This window comes from Zingiber officinale, chromosome 8A, assembly GCF_018446385.1.
Source record: "Zingiber officinale cultivar Zhangliang chromosome 8A, Zo_v1.1, whole genome shotgun sequence".
NCBI lineage: Eukaryota > Viridiplantae > Streptophyta > Magnoliopsida > Zingiberales > Zingiberaceae > Zingiber > Zingiber officinale.
This window is the reverse complement of record NC_056000.1, coordinates 88,521,802-88,534,639: the sequence shown is the minus strand read 5'-3', so window position 1 is coordinate 88,534,639 and position 12,838 is coordinate 88,521,802.

Here is a 12,838-nt window from a genome sequence, read left to right as displayed (position 1 = left end):
GTTCATGTTAGAATATGCTATGATATTTTATGATGATTATGTTATGATATGCCATGATATGCTGCTTGATATGATAAATTGTTTCCATGCGTTTTGGACTTGTGATTTTGATATGCTATACGATTTTTGTGAGTAGGAAAGGAACTTACTGAGCCATGAGTGCTCACAGCTTACTTTCTTGTACCACAGATAAAGGCAAGGAATGGATGTACTAGGAGTGCAGCAGGAGGCGCTAGAAGGATGTGTGTGGTAGTGGCCTGACTAAAGGGAAAGACCTGCTTTTGTTAATAAAGAAATATGTCATGTTTATGTTATTTCATTTTGACTCCATGACCTTAATTATGTGTTTAGGTATTATGACTCAAAAATCATGATAAGTATGCTATGTGGTTTTATATGTCTATAGTGATTTTAAAGTAAAAGCTTTTAATTTCTTTAAGTAAGACTTCCGCTGTGTTAAGTAAGTATGTATGTGTCCAAGTAATCCCCGTCGCCTTAGCAGGAGGGGCGGGGCGTTACAGAAAGTGCCTCCCTACCTCTCCGTGCTAGCCTTCAGCCAAGGTGCTCGAGGTGCCTCCAACCTCACCGGAGGCGCCTTGAGCACTGTTCATCTGAACTTATTTTATGTTTTTCACTCCCTTCATATCATGTTAGTCCAAAATACAAAATATACCCTATAAGATAGCATAATAAAATGTGAATAATAGAACTTCTTGATAGTATCCGGACTGTCTAGTTCTGACTTTTAGATTTTCTGGAAACTCTTGGTCAAACTGATACCTACTGTTCGCTCAACAGGGAATGAATCCTCACCTACTCCTCTCATGAGAAATTACCTTTTGCCAGACCAGTCCTCCAAACCAACTCGACATGTGCCCAACATCCGAGACATTAGGACTTAATGCTGAACATCTAATCCCCGACTCGTCCAGTCTTCCACCCGATGTCCACGACCCTTAGGATTTTCACCTAGTGTCCTCGACACTAGGATTTTGCCCAACGTTCTCGACCTGCCAAGGCTTTGCCCAGTCCCCTGGACTAGGACTTCGTCGCCTAACTGTAGCTAGGAGTTTCCTCCTACCTAGCATTAACTAGGGCTTTCTCTTACCTAAGATCACTTAAGACTTTCCTACACACTCAGTTTAATTTGTTAGACAACAAGAAAGCTTAACTTTGAGCCCTTTGTCATAATCAAAACTTAAGTTTGATCGTCTGGTGCTCTCTGCACCAACACACTTTATAGAAGCACTATTTGGCTAGAATTCAGAATAGTAACCACAAAACTTCAATACGAGCTGCTACAACTCTTCTACTACTTCGACTACGCTCTACTGTTGCGCTACTGCTCCATGATATCTGACCGCTGCCAGCAGATCGACACCAACACATGAGCATCCCACATCGACATACTTTGTGATGGGTAACAATTTACTTAGAGAATTTAATTTATTACTAAAGCAATGTAGTCTGTTACATTGTCCTAGTTTTGTGTTCCTGTACTTGATTTACTCTTCTGGCAATTTCAGAAGAGGTCTTTAGTGGATTACCCAAGTATATAGTCCAGAGGGACATGAGTCTTGGAGTAGGAGTCGCTGAAGGCTCCGAACCAAGTAATCGACCTTATTTTTGTGTGTTTGTTCATTCATTCTCTATCTTTTCGCTACATACTTGGCACTCATTTGATCCTACATCTTCATCGGAGGAGTTAGGTATGGAAGAACCAAAGCAATCAAGTCATCTTGTACTTATGGCAATGAACGAAGGATCTGAGTCTGAGTCTGAGTGCTAGTCCGAGTCAAGCTACAGATTCGTATCCATTTTAGAATGACCAAAAGAGGTAAATTTATTTTTATAATTTCAAATGTGAAAAGTTATTAAATGTTTATTTGAAAAATTAACTAAATCTGAGGCTCAGAATGATTTGCTACTTAAGAAGTCAACCATCTTAAGAGAAGCAAGTCAACTTGAATCCCTCAACTGACCATGTTCAAGAAAGATATTCAACTTAAGTTGCAAAACTTGAGGAAGAAAATTCTAACTTGAAAGTCTAGTAGAGGGACTCAAGAAAGTGTTGAAAAGTTCAACTCGGGCTCCAAGTATTTAAATATGATGCTTGGATCTTAACAACCCGTGCATAATAAATCTGGACTTGGATATGAAGCTAACTCAAACAACAAACCTTATATGTCTATATTAAGTCAAAATGTTAGAACCTAGTCCAAACACGAGTTCCGAAATATACTTTAACAAAGCAAGTAGGACCTGTTATGTTACTGCAAGTGCACGATTACATTGTTAGTAATAAAAATATCAATCCCATAGAGACTATTGATTAAACACTAGTTGACTTCACACGGTGAGTTATCTAAACAATTGGAAGTTGGTTGGAAAAGATTGAAGGCAAGAGAGAATGAGAGAGAGAGAGATAGATAGAGAGTTGGGAAAGAGAGAGTTAAAAGAGTAAGAGAGAGAAGGAGAGATGATCTTGTGAGGGGATGAGCTTAGGGAGATGGTTTCTAGGATTTTGATTTCATTATGATGTTGATTAATGTCCCTATGTATTGTTCATCTCCTTACCTCCATACTTGTACTCTTGTAAGGATTCTAACAAAGTTACCGGTGCAACCCCACGACGGTCTTACTAGAGTGTTCTCCCTATTGACATTCAGTGCTACTAAGCGGAAAAGGTAATGTAGAAGGTTCAGTTAAAGGGTTAACCTTTGTCACCGAGGGACCCCAGTCATATGATCTAGATTATACAAATTACTTCCTAGCATGGAATTGGTGAAAACTCATTAATCTCTAATTATCTAATCTATTGTGGAGAATTAGCTCCCAATTCAAGATGATACTCTGGAAAGTCTGATTAAATGATTATCCTCTATCACTGGGCCCTCTAGTCATACAATCTAAAGTACCTTCTCTACATGGTAACTAATCCCTCACATTAACATGTTTACACGATTTACATATTTTATCAAACACATATAAGGCATAAGACATATAGAATATGACATAAATACTTTATTGAATAAGAAAATAATATATACATAATTTATATATCAATCAAAACATCACAATTACCTTCTACATCTTAGATATAGAGATCTACTCTATTACAATCAAGAGACAAGAAATTAAGCATCCTATAATCAAAAATATAATATAGAGAAGAGAGGAATGCTTATCTATGTGTCGCTGGTCTTTTTACTTTCAATCCTTAGTCCAGAGGTGGACAGATCATGTAGATCGATGAAAATAGAAGCTCTAGGGTTTCCCCTTAAGGGGAGAACCCTTCTCCAAGGAGAGTGACAAAGTACCAAATCCAAGATGAGTCAAAGAATGAGTTTCTTGACCCTTTTATACCTTCTCTAAACTGTCCAGATCAGCCAGATTTATAGGGCTCCTCCAAAATAGGGTTTTCACATCTTAACCCTAGTTTTCTTGTATTTCACTCTAAACTAAAGTTTTAGCCCTTGAAATTATCTATATTTGATATATGGATTGAGCCATAGATCCAATTGAGATGAAAGTTATGGTGGTTCAAAGTTTTGTCTACAATTTAGGAAGAGGGTGTGACACGACCATGGATCGGAGGTACGACTGTGCCTTTTAGCATGGCGAGAATATGTTTTCTCTCTGTTAAACCTGAAGAAAAGTTGTATCACTTAAAGTTATCTATAATTTGGTATCTAGAATAACTTATAACTCCAACTGAGTACAAAGTTATGGTCATTTTAAAATTACTCTACAGTCTACCTAGATTTAACACAACCCTATTTTTGCACGACACAACCTCAACTCTATGCCACATAGCATGGAGAGGTACGACCGTGCCAAAAGGCACGACCCCTCTCTAATTAGGCTCTAGAAATATGGAATGACTGGACCATGATTTGGCTATGGAAGGGGGCATGGCCATGTGATTTCACCTAGCCGCCCGGTTGGCCTCTGGTGGGAGGCATGACCGTGCTTATAGGCACGACCTGCACCAATTTGCTTTGGGAGAGGGCACATGACTATGCCTCTTGGCACCATGTTTGCCCTAGGACAGGTTGTCGGGGGCGCTGGGGGTAAGTGTATTCGCCTTTTGCCACCATGATCCTTGTTGATGATCTTCACAAGTTGTTTCAATGTGTGCCTTTGTTCTATTTTTGGTTCAATTTGCATCTTGTCAATAAAAATAAGCAAAGAGTAGATCTTTGAACAAATAGAATAGACGTATGACATAATAATGGAATAGGATGCATAAAACATAAATTATATTCAAGAAATGCAAGTAGATGTGTGTCAAACAATACCTAAAAACATATATAATCTACGCACATCACACCCTAGACTTAAACTTAGGCTTGTCTTCAAGAAAAAACTATAATCTAGACTCTTGCGGCTACATAGTGCATCAAAATCTCTAATGTATTAATATAATCCTATCAAATTATTTTATTAGTGAGAAAGATATAAAATTTTTTTAAGTATGACCTAAGAAATAGTTCTCCGTGCTCAGTGCAATAGTCGACTAAGTTTTTCAAGTTTCAATTCCTAACCCTAGTCAAGTCGTCATAAAATTATGTTCCTTATGCTTCTAGTGATAGACACTTACCTGCCACACACATGGTTCATATATCTAAAGTTACACAAGATCTCAAAAAACTACTTAGAATTAAAAGAAACATAACATTTATTTTTCCAGTAATCTAACTCGGTCTCAAAGGGATAAATTGTTAGTTTTCACTCATGATAACTATTTTATATCCCTTATTCAAATAAGGGATATCGTAAATTGTTGGTTGGTCCTAGGAATATCGTACCGGTTTCCTTGTACAAAAATTTTGTACAAGTCTTGAACCTTTCCTAACAACCTATTGTGTTCTTTAGAAATTAAATTCCGTATCGCAAACGGAACTTAACATTATTGTTTCCAAATTTAACTTATCTGTTCTTAGAGGTTTAGACTTGGATCGCAAATGATACTTAACATTATAGATCTAAATCCACCTATGTTACAAATTGAATTAAATATTTATTTTGGAAATTGGCTCCCAGGTCAAACATGGCGAGGCACTTGGCCTTCTTGGGTATGGGAACATCCACTGCGGCCTCGACAAAGCCTCTTAATGAAATTCAATATTTAATTTCCTTATATTACTCTAGGTTTAACAAAAAAGAACAATCGAATCACAAGATTGAAAAATAAAAGAAACACAAATTCGAAACAAATCCGAACATCTAAAATCTCTAGCCTCTTGTGTTTGGTATTTTGAAACTCATACAAAAATAAACATGAACTAATTAATCATGATGCAGAAACAATTAATTAGTATACCTTTTTGTATGCTCTAATGACCTCTTGATCTTCTGTTGTAATCCTCTCATTCTCTTGGACGTCGTGTGAGTGACGATCTTCCAAGATGAAACCACCTGAGCCACTTCTTCTTCTCCAAGAATCTCTAGCCACCAAGCGATGCCAAAATAGGAAATTTCCTTCTCTTCTTCTTCTCCAAACAACCGGCCACCATGTGCTTCTCCTCTTCTTCTTCTTCCTCTCTAAGCAACCGGCCATAAGGTTTTCAAAGCCTTGATGCTGCTGGCCCTAAGGAAGCAAAAGAAAAGGAGACAAGATGAAAGGTGCCGCCGGCCTAAGAGAAGAAAACAAAGAGAAGGGAAAGAAGCCATGGTCGGCCACCAAGGAAAAGAGAGAAGCATAAGGAGGGCCGGCCACACCAAGGAAGAGAGGAGAAAGCCTAAGGTTATGTCTTATGAGGCACCCTATCCCTCTCTTTTATAATCCTTGGTCTTGGCAAAAAAAAGAAATTTTAATAACAATTAAAATCTCTCTTTTAAAAAAAAAATTCCTATTGTCTATGGCAACAAAAGGAAAGTTTTAAAATTAATCTTTCTCTTTTAACCATGTAGACAACTACAATAAAGGAAAGATTAATTAAAATTTTTCTTTTAAATCATGGTTAAAAAAAGAAAAGTTTTATCAAAAAATTAAAACCCTCTTTTAAAAGGTCGATTATAAAAGAGGAAAGTTTTAAAATTTAAAATCTCTTTTTAAAATATAGAAGATATTTTTTAAAAAGAAAACACATCCTTTTTTTTTTTTAATATGATCGGCCATATCTTCCAACGTGGACATAACAAGGCAAGCAAGCTTTTCGTTGACAAGACAAAACTTGCTTTCTCAAAAACTTGTTTGCCAACGTTTGAGAAATTCTCAAAACTTTTCCACGTTGACACATCAACGTTTTTAAAATTTCTCAAAGCTTTGCTTCTCAAAACTTACATCAACGTTTCTCAAAGCTTGCTTTTCAAAACTTCTCAAAACCTTTCAAATGTTGACACATTAGCATTGAGAAGCAACCTTAGATAGCAACACCAACGTACGGACTAAAAGATGAGCTTAGGTGAATATAAAGTTTTATTGAGGTTACAACAGAGACCGAGAGGAGAAATTAGTTTTGGTCTTCCGATGAACTTAAGCTTCCCATGTTCACCCCGAACACCGAACTCAAGTTCATCAGTAATAACTCATAACACTAAAGAGTTATTATTGAACTACCGCACCAATTCCAAATTACATTTTGGGCTCCTTCTTATCATGAGTGTGTTAGTCTCCCTATGTTTAAGATGTCGGATGTCCACTGATTAATTGAGTTACTAACAACTCATTTTAATTAATGTTTTAGTCTAAAAGTAGTACCACTCAACCTTATTATCGTGTCGGACTAAGGCCATCTGCAGGGTTTAACATGATAATCCTTATGAGCTCGTCTTGGGGACATTATCAATCTAGATTACTAGGACATTGTTTCCTTCTATAATCAACAACACACACTATAAGTAATATCATTTCCCAACTTATCGGGCATATTGATTTATCGAGCTAAATCGTACCCTTTGATAAATCAAAGAAATAAATATTAAGTATATGTGTTTGTTATTATATTAGGATTAAGAGCACACACTTCCATAATAACAGAGGTATTGTTCTTTTATTTAGTTAGTATAAAAAGAAACTACCTCAAATGGTCCTGCTCAATACACTCAGAGTGTATTAGTGTAATTTTATAGTTAAGATAAATTAATACCAAATTACATTATAACTATACCAATTATTTGTTCCTAATCATCTTAGTCGTGAACTATTGTTTATAATTTATAAGGAACTGATAACATGATCTTCTATGTGTGACACCACACACCATATTATTTACAATATAAATTAATTGAACAACTGCACTTAACATATAAATGTAGACATTTGACCAATGTGATTCTTTATTTCTAAAATAAATGTTTACAAAAAGCTTGGCTTTTAGTATACATTCTGGCATGGTTCATATATCTAAAGTTACACAAGATCTCAAAAAACTATTTAGAATTAAGAGAAACATAACATTTATTTTTCTAGTAATCTAACTCAGTCTCAAAGGGGTAAATTATTAGTTTTCACTTATGATAACTATTTTATATCCCTTATTCAAATAATTTTATTTCTTTTTTTTTTTGGTGTTTTAAAGGTGTAGCACTAACATAAATGCAAATCTATAAATGCAAATGCAGGGATTTTGTTTTTTCTGAATGAGCTGTCATGATCTAAGATCTTCCAATAACCAAAATATAATTGAGAGGTCACCTTAGAAACACATGTACTAGTCCAATTCTATGAATCATAACTATTTCTAGAGTTATCTATCATCAAAACTAGAAAAGTGAAAAGAGATTCTAAAATAAGGCCAATATTTAAACTTTTACAGTAAAAATATTGCTCATTTTATGCTATCATAGATAGAAAAAGATAGATCACTAAATATTCTAGTACCATAAGTCAATAATAAATCATATAAAATCTAGAATAAGCGTGCTAGTATTTTTACATTAAGGAACAAACAATCATGATGTGATGAATGATGCAACTAGAAAAAAAATTATTATACAAAAAGAAATATGATGAAACTAATCTAAGCCTAATACATCCCCTTAAACCTAAACTTGTCATTATCGCAATGAAAACTCAAAATGTGATTTGGAGGAGGTTATAAAGTTAGAGAAATTACCAAGTGATGAGTTTCAAATGATTGAGGCATTTATATGCTAAAAATACTCCTCTATTTGATATTTGCATTCCCCCACAACTTTAAAACCTACAAAAAGAAATTGGACAAGAGAAATTAAGTGGAGAGTTTAGGTTAAGAAACTAAAATGAAATAAAAAACTTAAATGGAAACTAGAAAGAACTTGGGTTGCCTTCCAAGAAGCGCTTGTTTTAGGTCATAAGCTCAACCCCTTATTTAGGCTCATCTAAATTGCAATCTTGCCAAAGTAAAATACTTCCAAACTTTTCTTCCAATTGCCCAATTTATTATGAAGAGAGTTGTCATCATAATAATAATATAGTGTAACACCGCTCTTTCCATCTTTGTCTCTTCAAAAGTTCTTTCCGGCGGTTGGAGATAGTTCAGATTGAGCTTTTAATTTTTAGCCTCATTAAAACCTGCACACCCTAAGGAAAAAATATTCCTCCCACAAGCATGCTATATAAGATAGAACAGAACCATATTAAGATGAACTGTGTATGTATCTAAAATTAAATCACATCAAACAAAATCAACTACATGTACCTCTATGAAATTTTCTAAAAGATTACTAAAAATACTAATCTTGCATTGTTGAGAGTTACCTAAGAGTTCAAAACACATGGATGTGTCTTTCTCGTGGTCTTGTAGTGGCTCTAGCTTTGACTCAAGTGATGGTTGTTAGTATTAGCCCTAGTACCAATTATGAGATGATTATAAAGGGCACATTATTGTATCATATTTCATTATAAATAAAAAGACAAAGTTGGTTATTATATTTATTTCAGTTCAGTGTCGATTGAATAAATATAATAATATCCTTGGGTAGTAGGTTCTTATCTACAGCATATCAATTGGTTGAATTGATAGTGAGATATTGTAGAGAACACTACTCTTAACTATTTCTAGTTGAGCATTAATATACAAGGACAATATTAATGCGTTGAGACTAGCATGTAGGTCAACGGATGACTTGATCTCACAAGTCATGGATATGAGATATCAGGTTGACACATGGGTATATATTAAAGAATATATACTGAATGACCCGCCATGAGAATGTTTCATGGATCGTTATATGAGTGTCATAAACATTCTCATGTGACTATTGGTATGAATAGTCTTTAGACCTGAAGTCACTACGGTTCCCTACATAAGGAGTTGTGTACTTTGGTATCGGCAAACGCCACCTGTAACAAGGTGGACAATAAAGTCGATCACTGGGTATGCAATGAATTATGCGAAGAGATGTGAGTGATGTAGATGAGATCTATCTCTTCCATATGATGGAAGCGATATCTGTGGGCCCTTTGATTAGTAGGACACAAGAAAGCATGGTCATGCGCAAATAAGTCAATATGAGATATTGAACTTATTTGATTGAGTGTGTCTACTTAGAGATCAAGAAACACAAAGGTTGATAAGAGGATGACATGGTCTATGCCTCATTGATCAACCTAGATATCAAGGATAGAGGGACAAAATCATACAAGATAATAGCCATGGACAGGTTAGGTCGGATCTTGACCTTCTCTTCACTTGGGTAGCAATGATGCCTTGCTAGATGCCACTTATTGCTTATGTATCTAAATGTTGATTTGGATACATTACCAATGTTACAAGAACCTATTGGGTTACACATAAAGAACAAGTAGATTTGGAGATATATTCATATGATGAATAATTGGATTAAGTCTAATATGAATTGGACTTATTGAGTTAGACTCAATTGAATCTAATTATTGGATTAAGTCCAATTTAAACTAGACTAGAGAAAGTCAATTCAAATTAATAAAATAGTGATTCATTGAATTTGAATTGTATGAGGATTAATTAAGTAAGACTCAATTGAATTAGACTTGAGTTAGACTCAAGTGGATTAGACTTGAGTTAGACTCAAGTGAGACTTAATGGAGGTATTCATTGAATTTTGAATTCAATGAATCATTTTCATTCAATTCAATTTTCAAAATTGATTTGAAAATGAGGAGTTTTAAAAATGAGGAGTTTTTCAAATGTGGTCCTTAATGGAGAGTGAATGAGCATTAAGGCTCATTAATAGAATTAATGATCATTATGTAACACCCCAAATTTCATGATTTAGAGTTCTAAAAGACCTTATTAAAATCTAGAAATGTTTTAGAAAAATTCTAGAGATTTTTAGGAATTTATAGAGTATTTTTATGCAATTTTTGGAGTTCGTTTGGTATTTTTACCAAGAGGAAGAAGTTTAAAAAAAAAAAAAGAAGAAGAAAGAAAAATGTTGAAGTTGGGTTTTGAACCCAAGACCTCGGGCTTGACCCGAGTCTTAACATAAGTCAGCCAACCAACTGAGCTAAACAAGTTTTGTTTATAATATATGAGATAAGATGTATATGATGTAGAAAATGGTAATGGAGAATAATAGCAAGGAAAATAAGTTGAAGAAGCTGGGTTTCGAACCGAGCTCCTCGGCCCAAGCAAAACTCGGCACGACCAACCGTGCCATGCTCGATTTGTTAATTAGATGTGAGAACAAATTTATATAAGGTATAGTTAGGAACATTGAAAATAAATCGAAACGAAAAGTGCGCGGCTGAGGATTCGAAACCGCAACCCTTGACTTGGTCAAAACCGTAGCCAACCAACTCTTCCGCGAGAATTTCGTGATTAGATAAGGAGCGAAATAGTCTTAAGCCATAAACTTTAGGTTATAAAAGAGGGATAAGTTAGGGATTAATTATCCCGTGACCGAAACCTTTCTCTCCCCTTCTCTCGAGTTCGACGGCGCGACTCTTCCCGGCGAAAACGCAGCCGAGCTTTAGGGCGTTTCCGATGGCCGGCCAAGGTTCTCCGAGGGGTTTCTCCATCTCCTTAAGCTCTTCTCGACGAGGAGGAGTCGGGAGCACGAAGAAGAGTCGGGATTTCGAGCTCGCCGAAAGCCCTAGATGCCTCCTTCTCGGTTGTAAGTCCAAGAAACCCAAGGTAAGTTGCTACTCACCTGCAGTAGGATAGTTCCGGATTCGTATTCCTTCTTGTTTCCGAATTTTCTGCGAAGATTGGGAATTCATGTTTGCTGCCATGAAACCAAAAGTTAGTTATTTAGATTTGGAGAAGAGTAAATGGTTTAGTTTTGAATAGTTTTGGTAGGTTATATATATATTGATTGTTGAGTTGTGATTTTCTTGCTTGAGTTGTTAAAGATGATCACTGCAATTCAGGATTTCTGCAGATTTCAGCTTGGTAATAGGGGGTTGATTCGATGTTGTCACTAGATGGATTTATTTCAGTAGAGAGGTATGGATAAGTTGTTGATGATATGAATACAGTTATAAGAAAGATATATAGATTATGAGAAAGAGAATGACTAATGTAGTAGTTAGCGAAATGAGATTGATTGAGAAGGAGAGATGTGTAAGTTGAGATCATGCGCTTTGTAGTTTGATGTAGTAGTATTCAGTACGAAAAATATATAAGATAATAAAAGTAGACGAAAAGATTTAAGCTATAAATAGAAGTTTTGTTAAATCTTCACTTTTAATGACACATCGTAAGATAAAATCTTGAGGTGAGCAAGAAATACAGATTTATAAAGATGAGTTATTAATAGAGAATTATATAGATGAAAGTGCAAGACTAGTAGATGTCATAGAAGGAAGAATATCTATGTGTGGAAGCAGTAAAGAAAAAAGTAACATGTATTAAGACTAAAGATGATTGAATCAATTTGGAAGTTTTAATGAAGTTTAGATCTTCTAAATATGCAGATTTAATAAGTATATAGTGCAGATTTTTGTAAGTTTATAGTGCAGATTTCATAAGTATATAGTGCAGATTTTTGTAAGTTTATAGTGTAGATTTCATAAGTATATAGTGCAGATTTTTGTAAGCTTATAGTGCAGATTTTGTAAGTTTAAAGTGCAGATTTTGTAAGCTTATAGAATGCAGAATTTTAAGTAGTATAGTATGCAGAATTTTGATAAGCATTATAATACAGATTTTTGTTAAGCTTAATATGCAGATTTCTGTTTAAGCTTGTATGCAGATTTTTGTTTAAACGTTTCGGTATTAGAATTTGTTTAAACATTATAGTTTTGTAAGAAGCATTCTTTTATAAGAAAAGTATAAGAAAGATAAATAAAAGAAAGAAAAAGGCCAAGGCCTTAAGTAGATCCCAAAGTCAAGACTTTAGGGATTTTGGCACACAAGGTGCTAGAGAAAATGCCGAGGCATTATATAGAAGTATTAAAAGATAGCAAGTATTTTACTTTTATCAGTGGCACTGTGTTGGACTCTCTGTCCTTGGGTTGGGCTCCCATAGTCGTCCCGGTTTAGCCTACGGTCGACGGTCGACGACCATAGGGTCGCCAAATGGGCCGCCGAATGGGTCGAGTCGTTACAAAAGTAAAAGCACAATTGCCGGGCCCAAGAAGAAGTTGATTATTATTTTGAAGTATTATAAGTATAAGTTTTGAACAAGTAAAGCAAGTTTTACATAAGTATAAAGTATTTAAAGAATAAGTCTTTAAACAAGTGAAATAAGATTCAGAAGGTGTTTAGAATTCAGTAAGCTTAGTTCTTTATGCAAGCATGATAGTATAGACTTGCCTTACATGTTTAGCCTTTCAGTATGTTTCTTTACTATTAGAAGAGCATGAGTTAGCTTACTGTTATTTGCTATTTATGAGCATGAGTAGCTTTACATGTTAGCATTCAGTTTTAGCATGTTTTTATTTATATACATGCACATCGAGTTTTTGTGAGTTAGATAGCGCTTA